Raw genomic sequence first — 27,999 nt, forward strand, 5'->3', positions numbered from 1 at the left:
ATGGAAAGGAAAGGTCAAAAGCAGAATTTCGAGGTTAGCTGGAAGAAAAGAAGAAGCAGGGCAGAAGTGACTCACAAAGTATAACAGTCAGCGAGAGTGTTGTTTCTGAAGCCACAGAAGGAGAAAGAGTCGAGAAAGTGATGCTCAGATGCTGCTGGAAGGTCAAATAGAACGGGAAGCAAGGGTTCAGTAATTGGGAGGCTTTGGGTGACTGCAGAGGATGATTTCAGTAGGACTGTTGAGTCAGTCGCTAGATTAGGTTGAAGAATAATTGCGTCCTAAGCAGGGAGCAGTAAGACATTTGGCCATTATTTCAAGTACTTTAAAGGTGAAAGGGAAGAAAGATACAGACAGTAATTTGTGGAGGGAAAGGCATAAAAAGAGTTTGTTTAGGAAGGCTGAGACTTGAGTTTATTTAGAGGGTACAGGTATGAATTCAGAGGAAAAAGAAGATTGAAGTGATAAGAGAGAGGATTTAGGTAATGAAGTAAAGTTCCAGAAGAGGTTCTGTAAATGTGATCAAATGCAAATGGGTACAGTATAGATTGAGGGGCACTTTAAAAAAAATCTGAAACAGGAAGGAAGCGAAACACAGTTTTGGAGTATGTGGTGCTGCTGTGGAGATTCTCCCGGGTTGGGTATGTGTTCACGCAGGCATCTTTGTTGCTAGGCAGCAGCAGCAGCCCTTTCCTTCCTGATTAATGCTTTGGAGGAATTAGACCTGGTGGTCATAGGTCAACATGCTTATGACACAAGAGCTAACCCGCAAGTTGGAGTGGCTTTTCCTTGTATCAAGGACACCTATAAGTTAAAACCCACAAGTCTTTTGTTCAATTTTTCCTCTTCAGATTCTTCATCCTAAACAGTGTTTCTCAATCGTTAATATATGTAGGAGTCACTTGGGGAACGTTGTTAAAATGAAGATTTCGATTCTGTTACTCTGCAGTGGGGCACGGGATGCTGCATTTTCCACAAACCCCCAAGTAATGAACGTTGCAATGAAAGAACATGAATTAATGCAAGTATGTAAAGGAGCTTTTTATCACATCAGTAAAGGTTCACCATGACCCCCTGTTTGCCCAGTCCAGTGACTCTCTTGGTCCCCATCCTCTTTGATGTCTTGGAACCTAATGGAAGTAGATTGCCTCTATTATTTCAACACGCTCTATGTACCATGGATAAAGGTGGAGAACGCGGTTTTGTGTGATCCTTGTGAAATTCATTTTATGTAGGGCTCTCCTATTTCAAACACTGGTCTATCTGCCTTTCCAGCCTGTGGCAGGACTGGGGAAGAGACCACAAACACCTCGCCCTGCACAGCAGCCTCCCGGTTGCACTGTCTCTTCCCATTTGATGCACAGGCCACTCGTTTTGTAGTCTTTCTCTGAAGCGTGCTTGTATGTGTCATAGCGTCTGTGCTGTTTTGCAGTTGTGTACGGCTGATAGTGGAAATCAAAACACCTCACTTTCCATGTAGTAGCACTAAGCCCTCTGATTTTCAAAATGCTTTTGTTGCGTAATGCTCACAGCATTCCGGGCCAGTTTTATAATTCTCCACTGATCTGCTTGTTTTTTCTTTTACCTCCTTTTTTTCTCACTAGTATTGAGCACATGTGCAGCTGCCTTTCATAGAAGACTGGCAGTAATACATGTTTGCATCCTTGACAAATAAGAAGAAATGCAGTCCCGTGGGTGAGTTTATTTCCATTTTGTTCACTAATTGGCTCTAAACATCCAAGTCACATCGTACACAATAATGATGGAGATGGTTCACTGTGTGTTTTCCCCAGTAGTAGGGATAGGTTTGTCCTAAATGCTCCAAGCACTTGTAGGTTCCCACTTCTGTTGTAGGGCTTGTATTTAGGGAGCAGCTTGCTAGCAGGGGATGAACATTCTCCAGTTGTGAGCAGGTGTGCCCTCTCCTGAAGTGAGTTGGCCTACAGTATCAAATCTGAGACTTTAGTGTCCAAATAAAATACATTGTAACTTTGACTTGAAACATAATAGTGCTGGAAATTACCTTTTCCCTTTGCCCTTTCTTTGTAGTTCTCATCTTTCCTTATTTCCAGGAATTACTTTGAGCTTGATGAGAAAAAGCCTTTATTAAGAGTCTGGCTACAAATGTCAGTGTGCTACCAAGAATGATTCTTACAGACACAGGTCCCATCTTCCAGAGAGCTCACAGTTGAAGGCAGTTGTAATAAAATATAATAGCAGACCAAATATGGAAACATACCAAAAAGAGCAGAGAACAATGACTAGATGTTTTGGTTTACAAGTTTATATCTGTGTCAGTGTAGGATTAGGGAATTGCAAAGTGAGTCTCAAAACTGGCTTCTCTCTGTTTCTTTGGTTAGATCATTTGGGAGAAGTGTGGGAGAGAAAAGCCAAGAAAGACTTCTAAAGTTTATATCTTTACCTCCTTCTACAAATGGGTCGCTCTACATCGTGGTGGAGCCAGGGATGGACTTCAATGTACAGAAGCTGCCAGTGTGTTAGACTATTTTATCTCTATGTCTCCAAACTTTAAATGAGTAGAAGATTTAAAAAAGAGAAATCTGTTAAGAAATTATGGACATACACCATTCACTCAGGACCTAAAACATTAAATTTCTCTCGATCTGTTGATTTATTTTCTGTGAGTTAACATATTTTTGCATAGTCTCCACTAGAAAAATGTATTATTAAAAGTGTTTGGCATATTTTCCAAGCCCACGTTTATGTGCGGGTATGCCGTGCTAGGGTGATTTGGCCTGATACTAGCTCTTAATAGCAGATGGAGATCGCTAAGCTTTCACACACAAGTGGACCCTGCAGTCGTCAGCTTCAGATGGTGAGGGCTGTGCCCCTGCCTGAAGCCTCCCCTAGAAAGACCAAAGATGGGATAGAAAGGTTCCGCGATGAATACCTACCTGTATGCTCTTCCATTTTGTAGTATCTGTTCAAAAGGAAAATTTGAAAAGGTGATGTACAGAAGCATAACGGGTGTTTTAGGAACCACTTATTCTTTTCTACCTTTTGCCTAGTGGCTGTGAATGACCCAGAAATAGCACCTCAGCTCTTAGCAGCTGAACTGCTGTATGAATCAGCATAATGAAAGCTACACATGGCAGTTAAAGCAGAAGCACTTTGGGGAGAGTTGCCTTTCATCTGCATTGCTTTGGGTCGTGTCATTTGTGTTGTCTAGGGTAGATTTTTATTGAGCGGCCCTTGCTTTCTTTTAAGTATTAGGAGAGACATAAAGAAAAGGAAGTCATGTTTTTGCTCTGAAGACTTTTCAGAACCCTGACCAATGTGGCTCAGCTGGTTGGATGTTGTTCTACAAAGCGAAAGGTCACCAGTTCAAATCCTTGTCAGGGCACATTCCTGGGTTGTGAGTTTGGTAGTTTTCCTCTTGAACTAATCACTAATTTCTTTTAAATATTAATTCAGTGAATTCCGAATGTTTTGAATTGTCATATGCAAGTTGGGTTTTGTGTGGCTGTGGTGCATTCCTCTGGAACAATCTCTTTTGCTTTTGATATGATATTCCATTGTCAAAAGTTCACTGAGCCCTTTTGATGTCTCCTGACTGGCAGCTCAGTGAATTTGGGCATCATCCTGCAAACTGAAAATTCACTGATTCAATTCCTGGTCTGACACATGACTGGGTCATCTCACAGGTCGGTAACGTACAAGAGGCAACCAGGATTAATGAATCTCTCCCCACCTTTCTCCCTCCCTTCCTCTCTCTCTAAAAATAAATAAATAAAATCTTTTTTAAAAACATTCACTGAATGGTAGAGCTGGAAAGGACCTAGGATGCCAGCTACTCTATATGCTCTCTTTTACAAATAAGGAAACCAAGAGTCAAGTAAGATGATTTGTATAACTAGAGACTCTTTTTGGCAGAGTGAGGCTGTATAACCTGCCAACATTGCTACGAATAGCTGTGAATGGAAAACACTTGTTTTAGTGGAAAATAATGCAGGTGGTCATTTTTCTTTCTGTTCTTTGTGTATCCTTGTTTTAGAAGCACAGTTGAGCGCCGTGAATGCTTTGATTGACTCCATGAGCTTGGTTAAGAAAGATCAAGAGGAGAATGCCATTAAAGACTTATTTCCAACCACCAAAATCCTAAATCCCCAATTTCAGAGATTATTTCAGGTGAGAAAGGAAAGATGAGCAAATTGTGCTTTTTTTTTAATGAAAGTGAACCAAGTGAAAAATTAGGGTAATTGGCCAGTCACAAATGTTTTTTATCCCCTCAGAGTGAGGTCCTGTCTATTTAATGGAAAAATACTACCTTCTTTCTTCTAAAAGACAAAAATATTCTGAGCTTTTAGGAAGACAAAGGTCAAGTTAGGGTGCTTTCTAAATTTTTCCTGGAGGAAGGTTACTGTTTTTTCAGGAGGGCTTAATAAAAAACAGATTCTTTTTTATGCTTTTTCTAGGCTTTTCTCCCCTATTTTATGTGAATGAGTGTGTGTGTGTTTTTTTTTTAATATCTAAATAGTAGAGTCTTCATGAGCTGTACAGTAATTACTACTGGGGAAGAAGTGTTCCTGTGCCATGTTTATCAACAATGTCATAATTAAAGGTAGCGCAAGGTCAGATAAAGAGGTTATAGTATGAAATTATTACAGGAAAACATAAAATACAAATTTCTGAATCCTGGGCTGGAAGAATTGGAAGGTGGAGCTTGGATCAAGGGGGCCTGGGAACCTGGCGGAGCACTGACTTGTGCTGAGGAAGGGTCTGTGGGGAGGAGTGCTCCAGGCCTGGGGTCGCTGGGTGGTGGTAGACCGCAGGCTTCTCTGAGTCCCCACGAGCTGAGAAAAATCACAAGCAGCGCTTTCAGGCAAACTCTTCCCTATATAGCAGTGGAGGGCCTGTCTCTGAGGGGCCTGTGTGATGGAGAGACCATTGGTTACACTCCTGACGCACTTCTCAAAGCATCCTTAAGTAGCTCAGGTTCATATTACAGCCTGTTTAGATATTGAGAGATCTCCTACACAAGAGAAATTGCCTGTTGTTCTTTTTTAAATTTTTGATACTTACAATTCCTTTAAGTAGTGGGGGGAAAGTAACTTTTGTTGTAAAATTAGAAATATGAAGCTTAATGTGCTGTAGTATTCTACATGTAATCAAGTATAAATTACCTGTATATAAGTCTTTGGTATTTTTGTCAACTGGACTTCAAAATGGCTTTTGCCATTTGTAGGGAAGGGAGATCAGACCAGTTGGTGTGGAAAGCTTGCAAACAGGTTACTATGGTGAGGAATAGAAACTTTCAATACTTGGCAGATTTACCTCGGGTGGTTTCTGTTTAACTTCAGTGTTCGTTGGATTAGTGAGTAGATGTAAGTCATGAACACAGGCATTGTTATCTTTCAGAGCTATTAAGAACTGGCAACTTTGACCTTTATAATTTATCCACTTTGTTTTCTTTTGTGGAGGAGAGTTTTTTAACATGGCTTATGTGTATAAAGAAGTGTCATTACTAGGGCATTTATAAATGGAATTCAGTTTTTATAAAACAAATCTTTAATGTGTACTAACAACATGCCATGTGCTAAAGGTACTAGAAGTTCACTACTTGAAAGGACCCCTCAGAAGAAGTGAAAGGGTAGAGAGATATAAAAGTAATAGTTATAACAGTGTTGGGACAAAATTGCCACATGAATAAGAGGAAAGAGACATTCCTGCACATGGGTGACTTTAGGAAGGCTTCCCTGAGGGAAAAGGGGAGGCACGATGTGACAAGGGCACACCAGAAAGAGGGACTAGCACAAACACAAGCATCAAAATACAAGGAAGAGAAGAGTAGTGTGTTTGGGGGTCCGCAAATAGTTCCATTAGGTTGGAGAATTGGCTGTATGGGGAAATGATAGGAAATCAGCTGACAGTCTTATGGGAACTCCTTGTAGCTAACCAACTGCTTTTCTCTTGCTGCTTTTAAGATTCTCAGTTTATCTTTAACTTTTGACATTTTAATTATGCTGTGTCTTGGAATGGGCCTCTTTGTATGCATCTTATTTGGGGATTCTCTGTGCTTCCTGGACTTGGATGTCTATTTCCTTCACCAAATTAAGGATATTTTCTTTCATTATTTTTTCAAATAGATTTCCAATTTCTTGCTCTTTCTCTTCTCCTTCTGGCACCTCTATGATGTGAATGTTGAATATCTTGAAGTTGTCCCAGAGGCTGCTTATACTGTCCTTGTTTTTTGGGAATATTTTTGCTTCTTGTTGTTCTTATTTATTGTTTTTTTGCTTCCTTATATTCCAACTTATTGATTTGATTCTCGGCTTCATCCCTTCTACTGTGGTTTCCCTGGAAATTGTTCTTTATCTCAATTAGTATAAAAGATTAGATGGCAGTTGATAAGAAGTACATTTTCTGCACAGGAATTGAGGATAACAGACTCCTAGCTCGGATGACCGGAAGGATGGTGTTAGTCACCACGAATTGTGATAAGATAATGATTTTCAACCAGTATGCCAGAATAATTTTTAAAACATGCAATACCTGACTATTTAGTCAGGGGCACTGACCTCTTTTCCCTTAGATTGTCAAGTGAAAAAATAAAAACAGCCACCACAGCAGCCACCACCTGGTATGAATGAATTCAAATTATTTCTATTTTATTTGCCACATAGGCAAAAAATATATTTTGTGTGTGTTGCAGAATTTTGCTAATTAGTTTGTGTGCTATGAGATAAAAAAGTACTGTGACTGAAAATCACTGTGATAAGGCATATACAATAGAATAAACAGAAAAAGGTAATTCATTTGCCGTTGCAAGTGCTAAACTTGTGATATCTGTATAGACACTCAGTGAGAAGTTGAAAATTGGGATGCGGAGCCTGGGAGAGTGTGGGGGCAACTTTGCCTGCAAAGTGCCCCTGTCCGCCACGGATGAAAGTGAAACTACCAAGACATGATCTGCTTGGGGCAGAGGGGTGGCCAATCTCTCAGAGGACAAAAGCCAAGAGCCCCTTCCTCAATGGCTTTTATTGGGTTGTAACACATAGGAATACAGGTATCAAGGATCAAACAGTAGATAACATTTCAAAGAAATCTGAGGGTTTAGTCTGAGTCAGTGTCTGTCAGGAAGAGAGTTGCAGAAACTTTGGGAGACATACTCATTTCCTCTCGGACCCTTAACATATGAATGAAAGCACTCTTAGCAAAGCAGGCTTCACAGGATTTTTAGGAATTCTTTCCTATGCCCCATCACCCTGGATCCCGCTCTAGCTGACAAGGGGCTGTACCACCTCCCCCATCGTATGTTTTCAGGCTTAAATGGATTAGAGCCAGGAAGTGCTTCTCCCAGAGGACACAGGGACTCGGGCTATGTCAGAATAGCCTGGGGGTGAGGGTCCATCACTCCCTTATTTTTGCAGCACCCTGAATTCTTCCATGATGGCCTCCCAAGTGATCATGTCTGGCTTAGGTTGCCCCTCCTCTGAAAGGTCTTACCCGTCCTGGACTAACTGACCATGTGTTGGGGGCAGGGGAAGAAGCAAAGACAATCTTTGTCTCCTTGTGGCTCGCATTCCAGAGGTTGCTCATTCAGTCCTAGCCATGGGGGGCAGTTACAACTCCTGAAACCAGGCAGAAAGGTTCCCAAAAAGAGAGGATTCAGGACTGAACAGATTTGAGAGTCCTTCTCCTTCAGGTAGATCACCTGGGAGAGTATGTGAAGTGAGAAGAAAAGAAAACAAAGTTCTTAACAACAACATGTTAATGAAGAACTGTTAAAAAATGTCCCCCTTCCCCTGTTCCCTCACCACATCCACCAAAAGGTCAGCGAAGTAGAAAGCATTAGGAGCAATCCGTTCCCTCGGAGGCACAGGAGAAGAAGGCTGTCCAGAAGGAAAGGATCACCTTGGATGCTGCGCACATTGGTGAGTCCAGAGGGCGTGGCAAAGGGCCTTGTTGTTAAGTCTTTGATGACTTTGATGACCCATTGTCAGCAAATGGGGAGGGAGCCAGGTTTCCGTGCTGGAGGGGAGAGCTTCACTGATGAAAGAGGGGACTGAGAGAGAGAGAGAGAATATCTAGGAAGCTACAGGAAGATGTGGGACTCAGGAAAACTTTTTCTCCTTTTTAAATTAAATATTTATAACCAGGGTAAATGAGCTGTGAGTAGTGGTCAGAAGGAGGGAGAGATTAATAGTCAATTTATTGGCAAGAGGTTAATTGAATTCTAATTTTGGAAAGACAGGATGACGATACATCTTTTGTCAAGTGTGCAGTTAGAATTGACTTTTAAGATTTTATTTTTATTTACTTTTAGAGAGAGGAAGAAAGAGAGGGAGAGAAACACTGATGTGCAGGCTCCCAGTGGAGGACCTAACCCACAACCCAGGCATGTGCCCTGACTGGGAATAGAACCAGCAACCTTCCAGTTTGTGGGAGGACGCCCAACCCACTGAGCCACAGCAGTCAGGGCAAAACTGCCTTTACATAATTGATGCAGTGTTACTAAAACCAACATATTAGTGATTTCAGAGCTAATCATGTGGTCTGCTGTTTTTTCTATAGTATTTTTCAAACTGTAACAGTCACATCAAGGAATCACAGTTGTTTAAAAGACAAATAAGCAGGTTGAGGACTCATCTAAGCTTCAGCTACTAAAAAGTATCACTTTCTCATAACCTCATTTAAACAATATTTTATTTCTTTATTTTTAGAAAGAGGGTAAGGGAGAGGGAGAGAAACATCCATGTTATCTCTTGTGCACTCCTCAGATGGGGACCTGACCAGCAACCCAGGCATGCGCCCTGACCGGGAATCAAACCAGTGACCCTTTGGTTTGCATTACGATAAGTAACCCACTGAGCCATGTCGGAAAGGCCTTATAACCTCCTTAAAAAAATGAATTGGGATAGTTTAATTGAGTGAATTTTATAAGTATACAATTTAGGTTTATCTAAAATGTAACCTTTAAGAATACGAGAGGTTGATGCTTTAGAAGATCTCTTGCGGCCCTTTTATTCCTGACTTATGGATGATGACAGCACTTGAAAGAAATGCCTAGAGTTCCTAACGAAAACCCGGGAGCCTAGCTAGGGTATGTATCCATTGTTCCTCCTAATTCTTGTCCAAATTATGCCAATTGAACATGAGGGATAGAATCTTGCAGAGCATGAGATGTAGTCAGCTATACTGGGTGCTCAATTACTGCTTACATCTTTAAGGGCTTTCCGTGCTGTTGTAGGTACTTTATTGGCCTGAGGGAGAGCATCGTGAATTAAGAATTATGCACAAGAAAGTTGGCGGTAGATTCACAGGGTCTGGGATCATTCTGGGTTCCACTTTTGCTTCACACTAAATAGACCCAAGGTTATTGACGCTCAAGGGAAAGTCAAGTAATTAGGAAAGAGGAAAACACTAGTTGGGCTCTGAAACAAATGGACATATTATGGAGAAGAAAGACTTGTGATTGGTGTTTTATAACAAGGGAGCAACCCTTAAGATTTCCAGAGGAATTTGGTACTTAATTCCTGCCTCAGGGGTTTCTGACTTTGTAGGACACCGAGTCTTCGGTGATATTTACTATTTAAGCCAATGTATCTTTTATTTCTTAGAATGGAGACCTCTAGCTTACATTTCTGCAGGGTAGGGAAGTAGTTCATGGGGTGGTATAAATCATGAACTTTGTGGTAGGATATAGTGTTTTGAAAATGTAGGAGCTATTCAGCTGCCTGGTAATTCTTCAAAATTATTAACGTCCAAGTTGTTGAAAGGGAGAAATAGTAGGAGCCTTGTTGGCCAACCTAATCTTTGAATTGATTCTCTAGCAATGAAAGGAGAATGTCAATGGATTGATAGTTTAATTTTTTCTCTTGCTTTCTGAATGGTATTCCATCCTTTAGCTTACCTATTTGTGCTCCTCTTAGAGTATTTACTTTTCTGGGAAGATACCGTTACTACCAAGGCCCAGCTTAGTAAACTGAAAGCAGTACAGATGGTTGAACAGAAGAGGCTTGCTGTCCAGATTTCCACTCATGTGAGCAATGGAGAACCTTCCCTGGCCTTAATCTTTGCCCCATTCCTGTTATTTCTTCAACCAATATCTGTTAGACAAACAAGATCTCTACCTTCAAGGGGGAAGGTAAGGTGATAAGTAAACTAAAAAACTAATAGGATGACTTTGGTTAATGGTAAGTTCTATCAGAAAGAGAAAACAAGTTTAATGACATAGAATGACTGAATGGTAGGGCAGTCTCAGGGAAAGACTCTCTGAGGAGGTGGTAATTGAGTGAAGAACAGAATGATAAAAAAGAGGCCACCCCTGTTGAAATCCAGAGGAAGGCAGAAGAGACAGAGGGAGCTTTAAGCACAAGGCCCAAAGTCTGGAATCGGCTTGGCGTAAGAATGAAACAGGAACAGTACAGTCTAGCCAGGTTGCTCTAAGGAGGAGGGTGGCAGGTAATACGATAAGGGAGGGTGTAGGGGTGATGTTGTGTAGGACTTTACAAGGGCAAGGAGCTTGCCTTACCATGGCTTTAGTGCCCTGGCTGCTGTGGCTCAGTGGATTGAGCACCAGCCTGTGAACCAAAGGTAGCCAGTTTGATTCCCAGTCAGGGCACATGCCTGGGTTGCAGGCCAGGTCCCCAGTAGGGGGCATGCAAGAGGCAACCACAGTAGTGGAGATGGACAGAAGTAAAGAGACTGGTGCAGAATAGTCCAGACTCAGCACTCTGGCTGGGGAGGTTGGGACAGACCTGCATTCTCTTCTCTGCTACAAATTTCCTCCTGGGACTCACTGAGCACGGGCAGCTCCCCCTTAGCCACCTGCTTCATCTAGCACACATCATTTTCTAAGACTAAGCAAGGGAGATAGCAAACCCTGTGAAGGCAGGTAAAAGGATTATAATAAAAGTCATAATCTCACATTGTCAGTGGTCTTTGGAATTACATGTTTTAGGGGACTTCACATCTCCAAGTAGTTAAAATATCAGCCTCTTTACAAGACGAGGCTCTTTTCCAGGAAGGCTCCCGCTGACAGTGCTGCTTGGGTCTGTTTTCCAGCTGGTTTCAGACACTATCCAGGCCCTGCTAACAAGGTGGTGCTGGGCGCACTCTCTTTGTTCTCTTCTTTATATCGTAGGAATGGCACAGCCCTCCCGAGCTAAAGGTGGGGAGGGTGCCTGTTCAGAAAAGATTTGAAGCCGTATCTGATGTCTACAGCTGCATTTTAAAATTCTCACATTTCCTGCACAGTGTCTGCTGTGCAGAGCCTTACACCCCCAGAAGCATCTGCCCCCAACTCTGCAGTGAGTTTGGAATATGCTGGATCCCCCCACTAAGTGACAGCTAAATGTCAGATTCCTCTCTCTGAAATAAAGACATTGTTCCCTCTGTGCGAAGCCATCAAGAGAAAGGATGAAGCGACTCAGGACATTTTCCAAGATAAGTAAGTACTCCATGTGGCTGTATTTGACCCTGGCCTACATAAGACTGGTGCTAATCAGAGGCTGGGGCTCTGGGCCTAAGGGCTGCATGTGGGTCTGTGGAATCACAATGGCGAGGAAAAGAAACCTTTTCATCTTTGAGCCTTGCATTGAAAATACTGATTTTTCATATCTGTCCATTGTAGGTCTATTTTATTCTTGCCGTTCATCTAGAATGTAGAGCTACTTTCTGGGCTGTTGACTTTTTGATAAGCATCAAATTCTTGGTGAATTATGTATATAGGGAAGATAAACAGTTTTTGACTATCTAAGGCTAAATTTTATCATTTTTTAAAATAGGATGCTGGGGATGAGAAGAGAGGGCCAAAGGTCATGCAGTTATTCGTCTGGGAGGTTAGGTGTCAGTAGAATGTCACTGAGATTTCTGGAGGAAAATTGGGAAAGAGAATGAAAAGCCTGGTCTGCGTCAGTGATGTACTTGGTTATCCCATCAGTGAGATGTTTGTACCTCAAGGATAGCAACGTGCTGGTTGTATAATTCTCAGATAAAATCAAGTTTTCAGGTAGCTATTCAGTTTTTTCTTCTCATCAAATTCTTTTCAATATCTTCATCAATTTCCATTCAAAACAAAACAAAAACAAATCATAAGAAATTGTTTTTGATTATCCAGAATCATTTGGGTGTATAACATTGATTTTTACTCAGATTTAGGTTTGGTATTTTTGGTGACTTTTCCCCTCAAATCAAAATAATCTATTCATTTCTTTAGGTTGTATTCTGAGATCTAGGTTTAGACCACATTTTTTCCTTTGATTTCCTTTCCACAGCTCTATCTTCAATGATAAAATAAAGCTTTTTATTTGTAAATACCCCATTGGAATAGAATTGAGTAATTTCCAGAAACCTTCACAGGGTTCCGCAAATTGTTAATTTAATGAATGATCTTCCAAGTTGAATAGAAAGCTTTTTGTTTTCTGCGGCTTTTTAGAGGTTAATACCCCCAGCTTTGTCAGAATTGAAAAAGAAAAAAATCTTGGGATTGACAGATTCTATCCTGTGCATCCCTCACACATTCTGGAGAGTTTTTGTTTGTCTTCAGTCTGTCCTGCCTCCTTCTATATAGGAAGGCTGTCACTAAAAACCTACTTTCCCTCTGCTATCCTCATCTACACACATCCCTCTGGATTCATATTTTAGAACACTTTAATAAAATTTTGAGTCCTTTCTACCCACAGCAGCCCTGCTATAGCCTTAACGCAGTCATCTGGCTATTTTCTGTCTGTGCATTAAGGCCCCAGTTCATGGTCTGATTACCTTCTGTTGTGGGAAAGAAAGGGGTTATTTCCCCTTCTTCTGTTGATTAAAATGTAAATTAACCAGTGAAAACAACACAGAAGCTGTTGTTCTGTGATTCGATCCCTATTGTGACTACACCTTCAGCTCTAATCCCACCACTCACTCTTTCTGGAAGCTTCAGTGTGCTGGCTTCTTGTTCTGCGTTCCCATCTGGGTCTGACCAAACCAAGTTGTCTGCCGGGGCCTGAGAGTTATCGCACACGCCTACTCACACTCCCATTCTCTACCCTTTCTTTAGAAATCGGAGTTTTTAAGGATTGCAGAAATGATGCATAGAACAAATATTTGTGGAGTACTTCCTGTATTTAAGAAGAAGGATTCAGTCTCTTCTACAAGGTTCTTAAAACCCTTAATTTCTATGGTAAGTCACCCAGCAGCTTTAGAGGTGGTCTCCTTAAAGAGAAAAAAACCTGCTAACAACTAGTTCTAGTTTTTTGTGCCTATTCAGCGTGCCTGTATCCAGGGTATTTCCAGGGTAGGGGTGAGGGACACAGACTGGGGAGTGAGTAAATGTCTGTCCCGTAAGTGTCAGAGGCTAAGACAAAGAGCCCTGAGCTGGGAATCGCCAGTTTTCATTCCAGCTTTGAACTCTTTATTTGGTTTTGGTTAAATAATTTTACTTTGTGAGAGTTTCTCCATCTAAAAACAGGCTTATCTCAAGAGATCTTGTAACAATAAAGTCACAGATATTAAACCACTTTGAACTGTTTGGAGGAAAGGCAATAGTCAAAACCCCACGCAACAACAGTATCATTACTAATAAAAAGGATCGAACATTTGAGAAGATCTATTTTTGCTGATGAACTTGTTGGAACCTTAGTGTTAGAAGTGATGTCTTCATTTTAAGAGGTTAAGAGCACCATGTAACACTGTAGTTCAAAAATATTGTAGTGCTAAATGTTATCCTTATCATATAAAAACATTGTTTTTCTTAATGTTAGTTGAAATGAAAATGTCATTTTTTGGACAGGGAATGTGCAAAGAATTAGGATATCTGAGGTCTAATTTTACTTGTGTAACTAACTGATATGTGAGCTTGATTTCTTTTTGTCTCTGTGCAAGATATTCTAACATTTTCTACTTTTTCAAGTTCCCTAAGACTCCATCACTTCCATTTAGCAGCCAACCTCACCTGGTTATTGGTTAAGACATCACACTTTAGAGTCAGATGGTGTGAGCTGGTGCCCTTGCTCCATTAGGTGCCTGTAGGTGCAAGTAGTTTATCCTTGACAAGCCTCAATTTACTCACGATTAAATAGAAATGATGGAAATATCTGTCTCAAAGGGTTGCCATGAGTGTTGGTTGAGTGATACATCTATTCACTGTTGTATTTCTAGAATCAGTACAATGCCGAACACCTAGAATGCACACAGTGTTTGTGAGGAAATGATTTACACAATCCTAGTCACGTCCCTAGCACATCTGTGATGACTACGACAATGATGATGATGATAGTGTTATAGAGAAAACAGAGGCTGGTGGGTGGGAACTCCTCAATTTTTTGGCCCATCTTATGTAAAAACATATCTACGTTGCTTCTACCTTTAGTTCCTTCTTTCCTGTCATAGGGGAAGAGGGTACATCATCCTGCCCAAACAAATTTTTTCACCTATGTCCTAAGATGCCATCTTCTGTCTCTGGTACCTTAGTCTATTATTAATTACTTCCTTCTTTTTGTATTTTCAGCTTCTCTCTCTGTATCAGCCCTTTCCCTCTACACATTAACACATCACTTCTTTCCTCTACAATGAAATAAAACAATCCTCTGACTTCCTCCCTCTATTACTACCTATCATCTTTCCTTCCATAAGCCAGGCTAATTGGAAGTCTAGTCTACCTGCTTCCTTTACCCATCACTCACTGTCTTGGGCTCTATCCCCACTGCTTCCCTGACTGGTCTTCCAAATGACACTGCCTGCTTAAATTTATTTCACTTTTGTAGAGTCTTATTCTCTCTTGACCTCTTTGTAGCACTTGATATTGTCAATTATTCTTTGCCTCTTGAAAGTTACATACCCTCCTTAAATTCAGTTTCTGCAGATTCTGTCTAAACCTTTGACAGCTCCTGCTCAGAGTCCTCTGGGGCTGCTTTTCTTTTCCTACTAACCTTAAATGTTGATATTCTTTAAGACTCCTCTTATACAAAGCTGACATTTATTGGAGTCAGGTATGTGCTGAGTGCTTTGCTTTATATGTATTAGCTTTTTGGATCCTTTTGAACTTCCCGTGAAATAGGATACCAAAACTTAAGGAAGATAAGAAATGTGGCCTAGATCACAGCTGGTCACATGTTGGAGTAAGCGGTCTGATGCCAGAGCTTGCCCTCTCAACCACCATGCCCCATTGCATTAGCAATGGGTGTTCTAAGATCTTTGATTATTTCACATGCAAGTCTTCAAAACCTACTGAGTATCTGCCCATCCTAAAGTATGAGGTCTTTTCAGAAGGTATCCACCAAGTAATATGAAAAATAGAGAAATTGGCTTTGGCTGGTGTGGCTCAGTTCATTGAGCACTGGCTTGTGAACCAAAGAGTTGCCTGTTTGATTCCCAGTCAGGACACATGCCTGGGTTGCAGGCCAGACCAGGTCCTTAGCAGGGGTGCCCAAGAGGTAACCATACATTGATGTTTCTCTCCTTCTCTTTCTCCCTCCTTTCCCCTCTGTCTAAAATAAATAAATAAAATCTATAAAAAAGAAAGATAGAGGCATTGAATGAAGAAGATACGAGATACAAGAAACACTGTACATAGGACAATTATTCCTTAGTCCCCTTCAAGGTAGGCACCTTGGGACCTCACACAGTTCTCCCAATCGCCATCAGCCGTCCTGTCATGTTTTTCTGAATTTAATTGAAGGTCTAAAGTGTCTTTCTTTCAAAGGTGATTTTAGTTTTGGGAAAAGCCAGAAGTTGCAAGGAATCAAATCTGGGCTGTAGAGGGGCTGAGTCACCTGGGTGATCTGATGTTTTGCCAAAAAAAACTCTGCATGCGATGTGATGCATGAGCTGGCATATCATCTCATGAAGCTGCCAATCACCAGGTGCCCATAGCTGGGGCCTTCTGAATCATCCAAACAGTTTCCGTGGAGGAATCTTCAAGCTTAATGCAAAACTTGATGCAGATTTTTTGCTGTACTAACTCAGTCATTTTGAATGGGATGGCCACACAGTGCACATGCTCACTCAAAACCATTTACTGCCCACACTGACTCATACAGTGAAGTGGTCATTTTTTACCCAGGTACATTCCAGTCCACTCTGCTCAGCCACCAGGTTATATTGATGCTGTGCAAACTGTTCTTGTTGTATTAACAATGGCTGGCCTTTTTCTGGATAGTTCTCATTTTTCCATCCTATCCACTGGATATCTTAGGTGTCTGTTATGACTTCAAGTTTAATATGTCCAGAAATGACTTCGTCATCTTCTCTCTCCTTCCACACTTCTTTTAAACCCCTCTTCATGCTATTATTCTCTATTTTAGTGGATGATGCCTAGTTTCCAGGGAGTCATCACTTCCCTATTTTCCATATCTAGTTGGTTTACCAAGATGTATTAGATTTACCTCAAACCCGCTTCTTTCACTTCAGGTTAGTATAGTGGCTAATAGCATTGATTTTGAAATCAGATAAATTTGGATCAAATCCAAACATTTCCCTTTAATGGTGGGTTAAAAGTTGGCAAGCTGCTCCGTCAAGTCGTCATATCAAACAACTGCCTTTCAGGAGGCTGGGTAGGGGTGTGGTTAATAAGAGCTCAGGATTAGCTGTGGACTCCTTACTAATCGTGCTTTAGACAAGGTCAGGCCCTTTTGAAGCTCAGTTTGCTCACTTGTAAAAGAACAATAATAACTAACTCCTAGGATTGCTATGAAGTTTAACTGAGATATTTTAAATATGGTTAGCATAGTGGCTAGCACATGGCAAGCATTTAAAAAAGGCAAACTTTTATTATTCTCATCCACTGCCACGGCTGTTATCATCTAGACCTCAGGTTAGCTTCTGCTTTACTGAGACAACTCCTTAGGGATTTCCCTCATTCCAGCTGTATCCCTTCCAGTCCATTCTGTATTCTCCTACCTGAACTGTTTTTTAAGAAACAAATCTGATTGCATTACTCCCTTGCTAAATTTTTTTTAATGTAATGATTCTTAATCTCTTTTTCTCTGTGTTTTTTTCTCTCTTTCCATATAGGTGTATGTGTGAGATGGACCCTTTTAATAATCTGATTAAAAAAAGAAACTGTGAACTGTCTACCCAGGAAAATACGCTAATGTACTACGCTTTGCATATATTTTCAGAGCGTTCATGCATTCCTCAATGCCATCTTTGGACCTTTGATTAAAAAAGACCTTTATTTAATACCTCTCTTACCTTCAGCTTAAGAGCAAAACAACAGAGTTTTCTCTGTTACACAAATGAGAAAACTCTGATTGGCAGAAAGGAAGAGAACATTTATCTATAATCCAGCTGCTTAGAAAACCAGCTTCTCTCTCACAGTTTCTATGTCTGTAATTTAGATACATTTTGCCCTTATCTCTCACTACTTCCCAACATGCACCTTGTGCCCCAGCCCAAGACAGCTGCTTGCTGTCCTCTCACAGGGCTGTGCTGCTGGCCACAAGGTTCTGTTAATTGTCCATGATGTATTTGTCTTTTTTCATTTCTCTGACCTTCTTAAAGGTGTAGATTTTACCTTGATTTTTGTATATTTAGAGTCTAGAGCTCAGCCTAGTAGCTGACACATAGTATTAGGTAAACGGTTGGCTAAATAAGTGAATTACAAGGAGAAAAATAAGGAGAAAGACCAACAAATTACCTCCAGTCCCGATATGGACATGCAGCAGCTCTCAACCTCTGTATGTCTACTGTGACCTTGCACAGATGATTTTCAGGGCTCAACACCTTCACAGACAACTTGAGTGTGAGAACTGGTGCCCTTTCCTACTTCACATAGACAGTGTGAGTTTAATATATGTAGGATTCCTAATAATGCTATTGAGTTAATCTTGAGAATATTAATCCTATTAAATTTTCACTACCAATCTTAAGCTTATTCCTGGGCTTGTCTTTGCCTGCTCAGTTTTAGAGAATTGGTATATATACTCTCTCTATATATTGGTGTATATATAGGTATATATACCCCTATATAATAATATATATAGGTATACACACATACATACATATGTGTATGTGAGAAAGATAAGAATATATATATATATATTCTTATTTTTCTTTCCCTAGAATCTAATCTTGGAAAGTTTAAGAAATTCTCTATCTCATTCAGCCATCTCACAGAACTTAGCATAGTGCTTTGCATGTTTATGGTTCTTAATGCTACTATATATATTAATTTGTATTTTTGGAAGAGAACAGATAAATTGTTGATATACTCATACTTTTGTTTTAAAGATTTTATTTATTTATTTTTAGACAAAGGTAAGGGAGGGAGAAAGAGAAAGAGAAACATCAATGTGAAAAAGAAGATATTTCAATTTGTTGCTTCTTGCTCTCCCCCAACTGGGGACCTGGCCTGCAACCCAGGCATGTGTCCTGACTGGGAATCAAACCAGCAACATTTTGGTTTGCAGACTGACACCCTATCCACTGAGCCATTCCAGCTGGGGCAATGTACTCATACTTTTTATCATAGTTTTTTTCTGAAGAGCAAACTGAAGATCAGAGAAGACAGTAACTTATTAGACTCTGAACTTTAGATAAAATACAATTAATACAGAATCAATATTTTTAGAAGGTGTAGGATTCCAAAGGGGAGGGAGTGGCCTGACTGAGACTAGCAGCCAGCTCTTTTGTCTCCAAATCACATCAGTACTGTGTTCTTTGTCTTGTGAGAACAACTAGCAAAGTTTAACTGAAATGGGCTGCATTTTTTAAATGGACTCAGATTCTGATGGAATTTTATGCTTCCTTGGGTTTATGCATTTTTCCTCCATTTTTGCCATCAGGCTTGGTGTGTTTATTCTTTATTCCATTTATTTAAAAGAAGGAGCTCAGGATGATTCACCCTTTTAATGTTTCCTAGTCCTCATCCTCTGTCTTCTACTCAGTTTCTTACTAATGTCATTTCTTTAATTCTTGAAGGAAAAAAGGCAAGTGATGAATAAGAAAGATGTTTAGTAATAAAACTTTAAATTCACATTTTTGTAAGGCTCTGTGATTACTTTGGTTCTTCATCTAGCTGTAAAAGGAAATTCATTATTGAAATATCATTGAATAAACCTGCTTATGCCTTATTATTCTTTGGTTTATTTTTAGGATACCCTCTTCTTCATGCCTCATTGTCTGAAGGTTGGGCTTTGGAACAAAAATGCATCATATTTAGAAACACTCATTCTTAGTAATTTTCCTTCTCATTCAGCCATTTCGTGACAGTTCCTTTTGCCCCACATTGATTATTTGTCTGGGAGAAAAACTTCATGTCTTTATGTTCAGTAGCTTAAGGGAGATTATGGGCAGAGCCTTTGGATTTGATTTTCTTCTCCTTTTGCAATTAACTTGACCTTCTCTTGACTTCAAGACAGGCTACTAAAGCCAGACTGTGACTGGGGAAGCAAGATGTTTGATATGCTTCCTTGGAGGCATCTTTCCCCTTACCACACAGATGCTACTGGACTTTGTTAGCATGTTGCGCCAAACAGAATTAGATTGATAAAAGAACAAATAAAAAGTTTTCTTTGAGAGTGGTTCTTTTAAATTTTTTTTGTCGTTTGACTTCTCTAAGAGCAATCTGCTATATATTTAATCAAGGATTGCCTAGTAAGTAGCAGCTTCGAAGGTCTCACATACATGATGGAGCAGACACAGCAGTCCTCTGTGTGCATGGAAAGCTAACAGCTATCACCATAGTTCCGAGACTGAAACCAGTCAATAGTACCTGAGGGGTCATGGGTTTCTTACTGAGATGTCGTTTCCATGACCTGTGTTTGCAGTGTCGTCCTTGGAGAGGGCTTTGTGAGGCTGCTGCCACTGTGACCTCTGTGCTGCCCGAGAGCAGCTGGCCGCTGCCCTTAGGCCGGCAGGAGCTCCGGGGCAGGACCAGGCGCGCAGGCTCCTGTAAAGGGGTCTAAGTGTGGCTCTTTATTTCTGACCTTTGAAAAATAAAGTCGTACTTTTCGCATCAGTAATTCTGGGTTTTGTATTGTTTGTTCTAAGGGGAAAACCCCATGTATTTCTTTTCCAGGCATGAAGAGGGGCCCAACTCTAAAATATTGAAGACTGAGGAAAGGGGAGCCCATCTCAGTCTCTCTAGCCTGGCTGAGGTCAGCGTCACCCAGGTGAGAGGAACCTGCCCAGCGTGCTATGCCCCTCGCAGGCAGGTCATGGCTGGGGGAGACTGTATGGATGCTAGCCCTCTCAAAGTGGAAACCATGCAGGAGCAGCCCACACTTCTCCCTGTGAGTGGTTATTGTCAGTCGTTACCTAGGGACTCGTCTTTATGACATGCAGTACGTAGGCCACTATACGAACCACAGAGAATGGAACATTCCAGTGCTAGCACCTTTTCGTAGTGACTTTTTGTTGTTGTTACCTTCGTTTTGCAGTTTTCTATTTAGTCAAAGTAATACGACAAGTGGGGTTAATGATACAAGTCTTAATCTCTAAGTATATAAAATTTGATCTTAACTTTTTTCTGATACAGAACTTCAGAACAAGTTTCACAAGTTTAAGATTTCCCCAAACCAAGTATTCTTTGACCCTGGGGATCTTCTTTATTTAATGGGAATGTTTTTGGAACTTGCACATACTGTCTTGTTTTAAGTGGCATCCTTTAGAACCAATGGATCCTAAAAATTGTCCCTTACTAGCTAGATACACTCAGAAGGACACTTAGCACTAGGACATGCCGTTTCCCAACCTCAGAAAGAAACGTTCTCAGAAAAACTGGAAGTCTGAAACATGAGTTGGGTTTTATTTCAGTGTTTTATAGCGAAGAAAAAAATAACGTTATTTGTTCTGAGAGCTTTTCTGACTACTACACCAGAACTGACTGGAAACTTTGGTACATTTTGTGTCAAAGTTTATCAGCCATAATAGAACCCTGCTATTTTCTCCCCTGTGAGCTGAATGACACTTAGGCCCTGTTTAGGCTGGGACTGGAAGATGAAAGACATAAGCATGATCAGAAAGCGCCATATAGTGTGACAGAGATTTTTACCTCTGAAACTAGTCCTGCAGTAAACCTTGAAACATGGTCTGCTTTTACTGTTGGCAGACATCTTCAGTGTGGGCATGTTTATATGTTCTACAAAAATTTCAGTGCCAAAGGGTCAGCAGTCCCCCCAGAAAGGGCAGTTCAGTGACCCAGGCTGCTCGGGCTGTTATTTCTCATGCCATCTTAGTAGGACAGATGTATCTGGAACTGACCCCACACAGCAGCATCCTCCCCTTCCTAATGGGTTGGGTGTCCGGATGCTCAAGCCCTCTGTGACAAACGGCCTTCGAGCAGAGCTGGCTGGTGGCTTGGCAGGAACACTGCTGACCCCTCTGGAAAAAGGTCACTTTGCATCAAGGGATGTAAGTGAAGTACAGCCAGCGGCTGTATCTGTTGGCATTTAACCAAATGGGGAAATGAGCATGGATAGAACGGGCCTTCATTTTGTCTCTGGTTTTATTTTATAAGAGGACATTTGCTGCATGAAGCCATCTTGCCTTGCCTGGGGCGTGGCTGTAAAGATAAGTGATCTGCAGGTCTGTTGTCCATGGGCGTGTTCTGGGTTTGAAGTGTGAGTCCTGCTGAAGACTTCCATGTTCTAATGAGGCAGGTTGAAGAATGCCAGCTTTGAGGAAGGTGAGTGCTAGGCCACTATTTCTGCATTTAGAGATAGGCCTTTAATTATGTTAATGGATGTAAAAATCCAATTTAGAAGTGTGGTCTTGTGTTTTAATGCTATATGTAGCAGTTTTCTTGTGGATCTTTGTGTTGTCTTTTATTAGGGAGCTCAGTGAGACACTATGAGCATGTGAGGGTAAACTCAGCACAGGTCTGCCCACGCAAACAACTAATTCGTGGAGAAAGCTGTGGGCTGCAACCTTGTAGCTTTTAGCTTCACTTCATTGAAGTTCTGTGGGTTACTGTGAGTGAGATTGGAATAAAACATTTCTGTATCTATCTTCCTGTTTTCTGAGACATATAATTCTTGTTCTAAGCTTAAGGTTTTGAGGCCTTTACAACCCAGGAAGATCTTGCTGCTGCCCCTTGATTTGATCCTTCTGAAATTGACTACAATCCTCATATTTTTCTCATCAGATGTAACTTAGAATTTCATTTAGGCTTGGACTAATATTAAAACAGCTTCTAGGAATGGAACGAGGGTCTTGGACTGGCATAAATAAACATGAATTTTTCCTGTAATGGAGTGAGGTCTGACCCAGCTAGTGGAAGGAGAACTTTGAGTGAAATCTCTTTCAGTTATCTACTGTTGGAAAACAAATTGGCTCAGTTTGGTGGCAATAAAACAACCATTTATGATGCTCATAAATTTTATGGGTCATGAATTTGGTCACGACATAGCAGACATTTTTTTGTGCCCGATCCCTGGTGTCTGGAGCTTCAAACAGAAGATGGTTGTGTGTCAGGGAAGGGGAGTGGAGGAAGGTGGGGTGGAGTTCTAAAGCTGGGAACTGGAATCAGCTGAGCACTTAGTCAGTTGGGGGCTGTGGGCTGGGACTTCAGCTGGGACTCTTTGCCAAAGCAGCCACAGGTGGCCTCTTCCGAAAGCCTGGACTTCCTCATAGCACAATGACTGGGCTCCAGATCCAAGCATCCTGAGAGAGAAAGAGCCAGATAGAAGCTATAGCAGTTATCAAAGGTCAGCCCACATGTAAGGGAAGGGGATGTGGAGTCTACCTTCTAATGGGAGGAGGGCAAGGCTCTGGGAAAGCTCATGATGGGAAGTACTGTTGTGGCCATTTTTGTAAAAGACAACCCACCACAGACCTGAAGAATGACTAGAAATTAACTGAGCCATGAAAAAGGAGGTGATGGGGGATGGTTGGAAAAGGTGAAAGGATTAAAAAGTACATATTGGTAGTTATAAAATAGTCTCAGAGATGTAAAATACAACACAGGGAATATAGTCAATAATACTGTAATAACTATGTATGGTGCCAAGGGGGTACTAGAATTATCAGGGGGATCACTTGGTAAATTGTATAAACATCTAATCACTATGATGTACACCTAAAACTAATATAAATTAATACTGGATATCAACTGTAATTGCAAAATAAAACAAAAAATAAATAAAATAAAAAAGAGATAATGGGTTAGGTGGAGTGAGGTGGAAGAGCATTGTAGTAGGAAGGAAAAAGCATCCCAGGCTCTGTCAGAGATGCGTGAGGCTGTGAAGACTCAAAGCAAATGAACAGAGCGGGAGGCAGATGCTCCTCCTCCTCTGGTGATACTTGTTTACTTAGTATTTAAATATTTTACTTGCCTCTGCCTTCCTTTGTGCTTCATTTTAAAAACTATCTTTTAAAATGGTAAAATGCCTCAAACTTTTTGTAATCAAAAAGGGATTTCAATATTAAATGAATAAACAAGGAAATAAATATTTAAGTAGATAAACTACTTTGCCTTAGAGGGTTTTCAGTGAAGACCTAGAAAAAAGAGACAATTTGTTACTACCTAGAGGCAGAGTTCACAAGGCATCTTTCTGGGGGGGGGGTTCATGTACATGAAAGAGAATGATGCATTAATATTGATTTTCTTTGAACGCAGGACCTTAGAAAATTATCTTGGGTATCAATTATATATATTCAAGAACAGCAGAGTTAGTTGTTTAAAAGAATTTTGGTACAGAGAACATTGTGAAATATTGAAATGGATTAATGAATGTGTTGGGAGTTTATAGACAATTTTTTAAAATAACTTTTCATTTGCCAGCAATTGAATTGAAATGGTTCTATGTGAAAAAGAAGATAGAATAGATGGTCTAAAGAAAAACAGTATTTAAAAATAAAAGATGTACATGTGACATTCCTAGAAATCAATTTTGGAAAAATAAAAAGATATATAACATGTGATTTGAAAATGTTGCAATAATAAAAGTTTTGCTTATATGGTACCATTATGTCACATTTGAACCAATTTTTAATGAAATGTTTAAAGCAAAACACAATAGCAAGTCAAATTTATAATTCTTTTTCTTGTTTGTCTTTATATTCAGCTCATTGAGGACTACTGTTCTAATTGACTCTAAGTAAGAATTGCCAGTCAGAATAAATTTTAAGGTTAAAAATGAGTAATTCGAGGAACATTTTGGGGGAGCTCTTTTAAAATGTCTACTCTAATTAGCAGGTGGAATTTAATAGAGCCTATATTAAGCAGAAACTAATGAGGTAAAAGTTGCTTTTCTATACATAAAAGGTTTTCTCATTTGCACTAGCTCTTTTAAAGGGAGAAATCACTTCAAGTGTATTTACCGAGTATCTAGAAGGGATAGAAAATTGGAGAGAGAGAAAGTATATGTTTATGGATCAGAGATAAATTCACAGCGCAATGTACTGTATTGGACTCCCAGTCAGAGAGGCCTGCCTGTGTCCCTTGTCAATATACACAGATTCTCAGAAACAACCCCACACACCTCCTGCTGCTGCTGCTGTCCAGGGTTCTGTTTTAGTCAAGGGAATTTCCAGCCAGCCACTGTCGCTTGGCTTTCTCTTGTCTTTCCCTGAGGTCGACTAGGGTTTAGAAGGCCACACTGCTGATCGATAACTTACTTGTTGTTCCACGCCTTCCTGGCAGATGATAACGGTTTTGTCCTGTAATGCCTGGTATGGTAGCTCCTGGTCTGGGCAGGCCTGGACCAGACCGAGCAGTCAGGCAAACAGAGAGGGTGACCGTGGGGCTGAGCCTCCTCAGGACTGAAGAGTGAGCATTCACTTCCACTTAGAAGGACTGGTGTCCAAGGAGGGTGCCTGCTGTGTGGCATAATCACATCCTCACAAAGGTCTTTGTGAACAAAGGGAGTGAAGTTTCCTACTTAGAGTTTTAAAAAATTAGCCAAGATTAAAAACAGGTAAAAAATTATGGTATTTTGAAGATTTTGTGGTATTTGTAGTATGCATTACTTTGTTAAAATCTGTAATTTGTTTTGACTTCTTTCTCAATGTACATCATCTGAATATAAGAGCAATGTGACTTTAATAATAGGTAACCTCAGCTCTTTTATATAGTCCATGAATTCATAGTCAGAGGGGAACAAAGAATGTCTGTTGCCTAAACTTTATTATTTCTCATGTTAACTTTATAGAAATTTTTTTACTTTTAGTTTTATATTTCATACATAGCAATAATATAATTTAAGTACACTTTTGTTTTGTTAATCTAGTATTATTTGCTATAGGATAAAAGTATAAAAACCAAGAAAGCTTTGTTATTTTTATAATACTAAAATGCTTTGTGGGGGCAACTTTGCCTGCAAGTCCCCCATCCTCCATGGCTGAAAATAAAACTGCCAAGATATGATCTGCTTGGGGAGGAGAGGTGGCCAATCTCTCAAAGGAGAAAGACCAAGAATCTCTTCTTCAACAGCATTTATTAGGTTCAGGAATACGGGTAAAGCTCATCAATCAATGTCAGGTGGCAAGGATCAAACAATAGATAACATTTCAAAGAGATCTGAAGGCGTAGTCTGAGTCAGTGTCTGTCAGGTAAGGGGGTTGCAGAAACTTTGGGAGACATACTCATTTCCTGCTTGGACCCTTATCATATGAATGAAAGCACTCTTAGCAAAGCAGGCTTCACAGGACTTTGTGAATTCTTTCTCATGCCGATCACCCCAGAACCCACTCTAGCCAGCAAAGGGCTGCACTGCCTTCCCCATCCTAGGTTCCTAGGCTTAAATGGATTAGAGCCAGGAATGCTTCTCCCAGACAAAAATGGGGACTCAGGCTCTGTCAGAATAGCCAGGGGGGTGAGGGTCCATAACCTACTCTTTGCTGTAGCCCCCCAAGTCCTTCCTTGGGGGCCTCCCAAGTGATCCTGTCTGGCTTAGGTTGCCCCACTCTGAGGGGTCTTACCCATCACTGACTAACTGACCAAGCACTGGGGGCAGAGGATGAAGCAGAAGCAGTGCTCCTGCCAGAAAGATAAGCTTTGTCTCCTAATGGCTCACAGTCCAGAGGTTGCTCACTCAGCCTTATCCATGGAGGGCAGTTACAACTCTTGAAACCAGGCAGAGCGATTCCCAGCAGCACTTAAACATTTGTTTTTGGTGATTGTGACAAAAATCTATTAATTTGCCAAATAATTTTTTTGCTTTTAATATAGCTATACAGTTAGTAATAAAATAAAAATGTATTTATAATGATTATATACAACTTAACTTTAACATGGTTTGAATCAAATCCTTTTAGACTTAAAAGTCCATGAAAACATTCTGACTTTGCATTTTAATGAGAACTAGTCTCTTTGTTTTATGGTGGCTGAGGTCCTGCCAGACATCTCCTAGAATAGTGAAGGGATAATGTAATTCATTTTATTGCACTAGAATTAATTTAATTTAATTTATGTAAGCTAATTTGGCTTTATCATTATCCATTTTATTATTACTATTTAATATAAAATCTTGGAAGGAATCACTGAGATGTGGAACCAAAGAATATATGTTGACAGAAATATTAAAACTCAATTATTTATTTATCTATGAAGTGTTTTAAACACTAGATGGCACTAAAAATATATCATGATAAACTCTGTTATTCATCAGGGAAAACATTAATGATTTTATGACCTTATGAGATAATACATTTTTTGTTTATATTGTTTAAATATTTAAAACAGTTCAAGTGCCATGAGTACAACTGATCATTGAAATAGGTAATAAGATGACCAAACTGTAGAAATATATAATTCATAATTAAAATCATTCAAAGTGTTATTTCAGTGACCCACAGATATTGCCTTACTAAAGGCTTCTTCACCCTCTACTGTTGCTGCCCTCTAAGTTCACTAAGAGAAAAGAATATGTTGCAAAAGAAAACAGTGAATAGGTTCTTGAACTGTTAGATAATCAGATTAATGACAAGACATAATTCAGATGATCACATTGATAAAAAAATTAAATTCTTAACACACAATGCTTCCTCCTACACAGAAAATATGAAACTAATGATATGCAGTGAACAAGGACATCAGTAATTCATGATTGATTTGTCATCAGTCCAAAGAATATTTATAATTAGTCACTGCACAGAAAACTTTGGTATGCTCTGAAATTTCCTAATTCACAGGGCCCTAAATTTGATAGCGGTTCTAAAAATTGACTCATTATCAATACTATTTTGTGAAACTGAAAGACATTTTTACATGGTATAGATAATGAACACATTTGGATCAGTGATGCTAGAAGAAAAGCTGCGTCTTCTTCCTTGTTATATGGAGATGTTATTGGAGAGCACAGCCAGTCAATAGGGAGCAGCGAGCGAGAAGATGGACATGGAATCCAAGTGTTGCCACAGCCGCTGCCTTGTGTGATGTTTGTATTATTTGTCTGCTTTTAAAAGTTTCTAATTTGTTGTGACTACTTCTCTTGTTCTCGATATGTATTAATTTTATACATAAAGTTATTATTATTATTTTTTAAGTGGGCTCCAAACAACTGTGTGAGCTTCAGACTGGTCTCTCTGGATCCACTTTGCTCTGACACCTTTTAATTCCTCCTATGTCTTGTGTCTTACTTCAGGGACATCATGAAAAGACAGGGTTGGTGGGGCTCTTTGGAAAAGACAACCATGCTGGGAAACATACAAGGCAGCAGGAGAAGAGGAAGAACAAATATGAGATGAACTGGCTCCGTAAAAAAAGCTGTAGGCAGGAGCCTGCTGAGCTGTGCAGGGACATGCGGACATCATCCACTCACAGAGCGGTCAGGAGTCGAGGCCAACTCAGCAGCGGGTTAGACACCCACTACTGTGCTCCTGTGAAAATCCTCGGCTTTCTCTATGTTCGGCCTGTCTTCTCGTCCTATAAAAAATAATTATTCATCTTTCTTCCACACTGTTTATGCTTTATAAAAACTATTGGCCTTTCGTTTATATTTGTTCTCTTTGTTTTTTATGCCTCTCCTCTTGGTGGTGCCTTTCTAATTTCTGCTTGCCTGGATCCACAAGACCTGGTGTATAAATCATTTCCTTCACAAAAGGGACTCTGAACTCTCTCCCAAACCTCAATATTTCCTTAAGCTAGCCAAAAGTAATTTCTTCCTCATGTAA

At 40.2% G+C, this 27,999-nt stretch overlaps 1 pseudogene; it reads left to right on the forward strand.

The window, feature by feature from the left end:
• LOC119045014 (X-ray repair cross-complementing protein 5-like) lies at positions 1-27,967 on the forward strand (annotated as a pseudogene).
• Positions 27,968-27,999: the final 32 nt, after the last annotated feature.

This window comes from Artibeus jamaicensis, unplaced genomic scaffold (assembly GCF_021234435.1).
Source record: "Artibeus jamaicensis isolate MK-2021 breed Jamaican fruit bat unplaced genomic scaffold, CSHL_Jam_final contig_387, whole genome shotgun sequence".
Classification (NCBI taxonomy): Eukaryota; Metazoa; Chordata; class Mammalia; order Chiroptera; family Phyllostomidae; genus Artibeus; species Artibeus jamaicensis.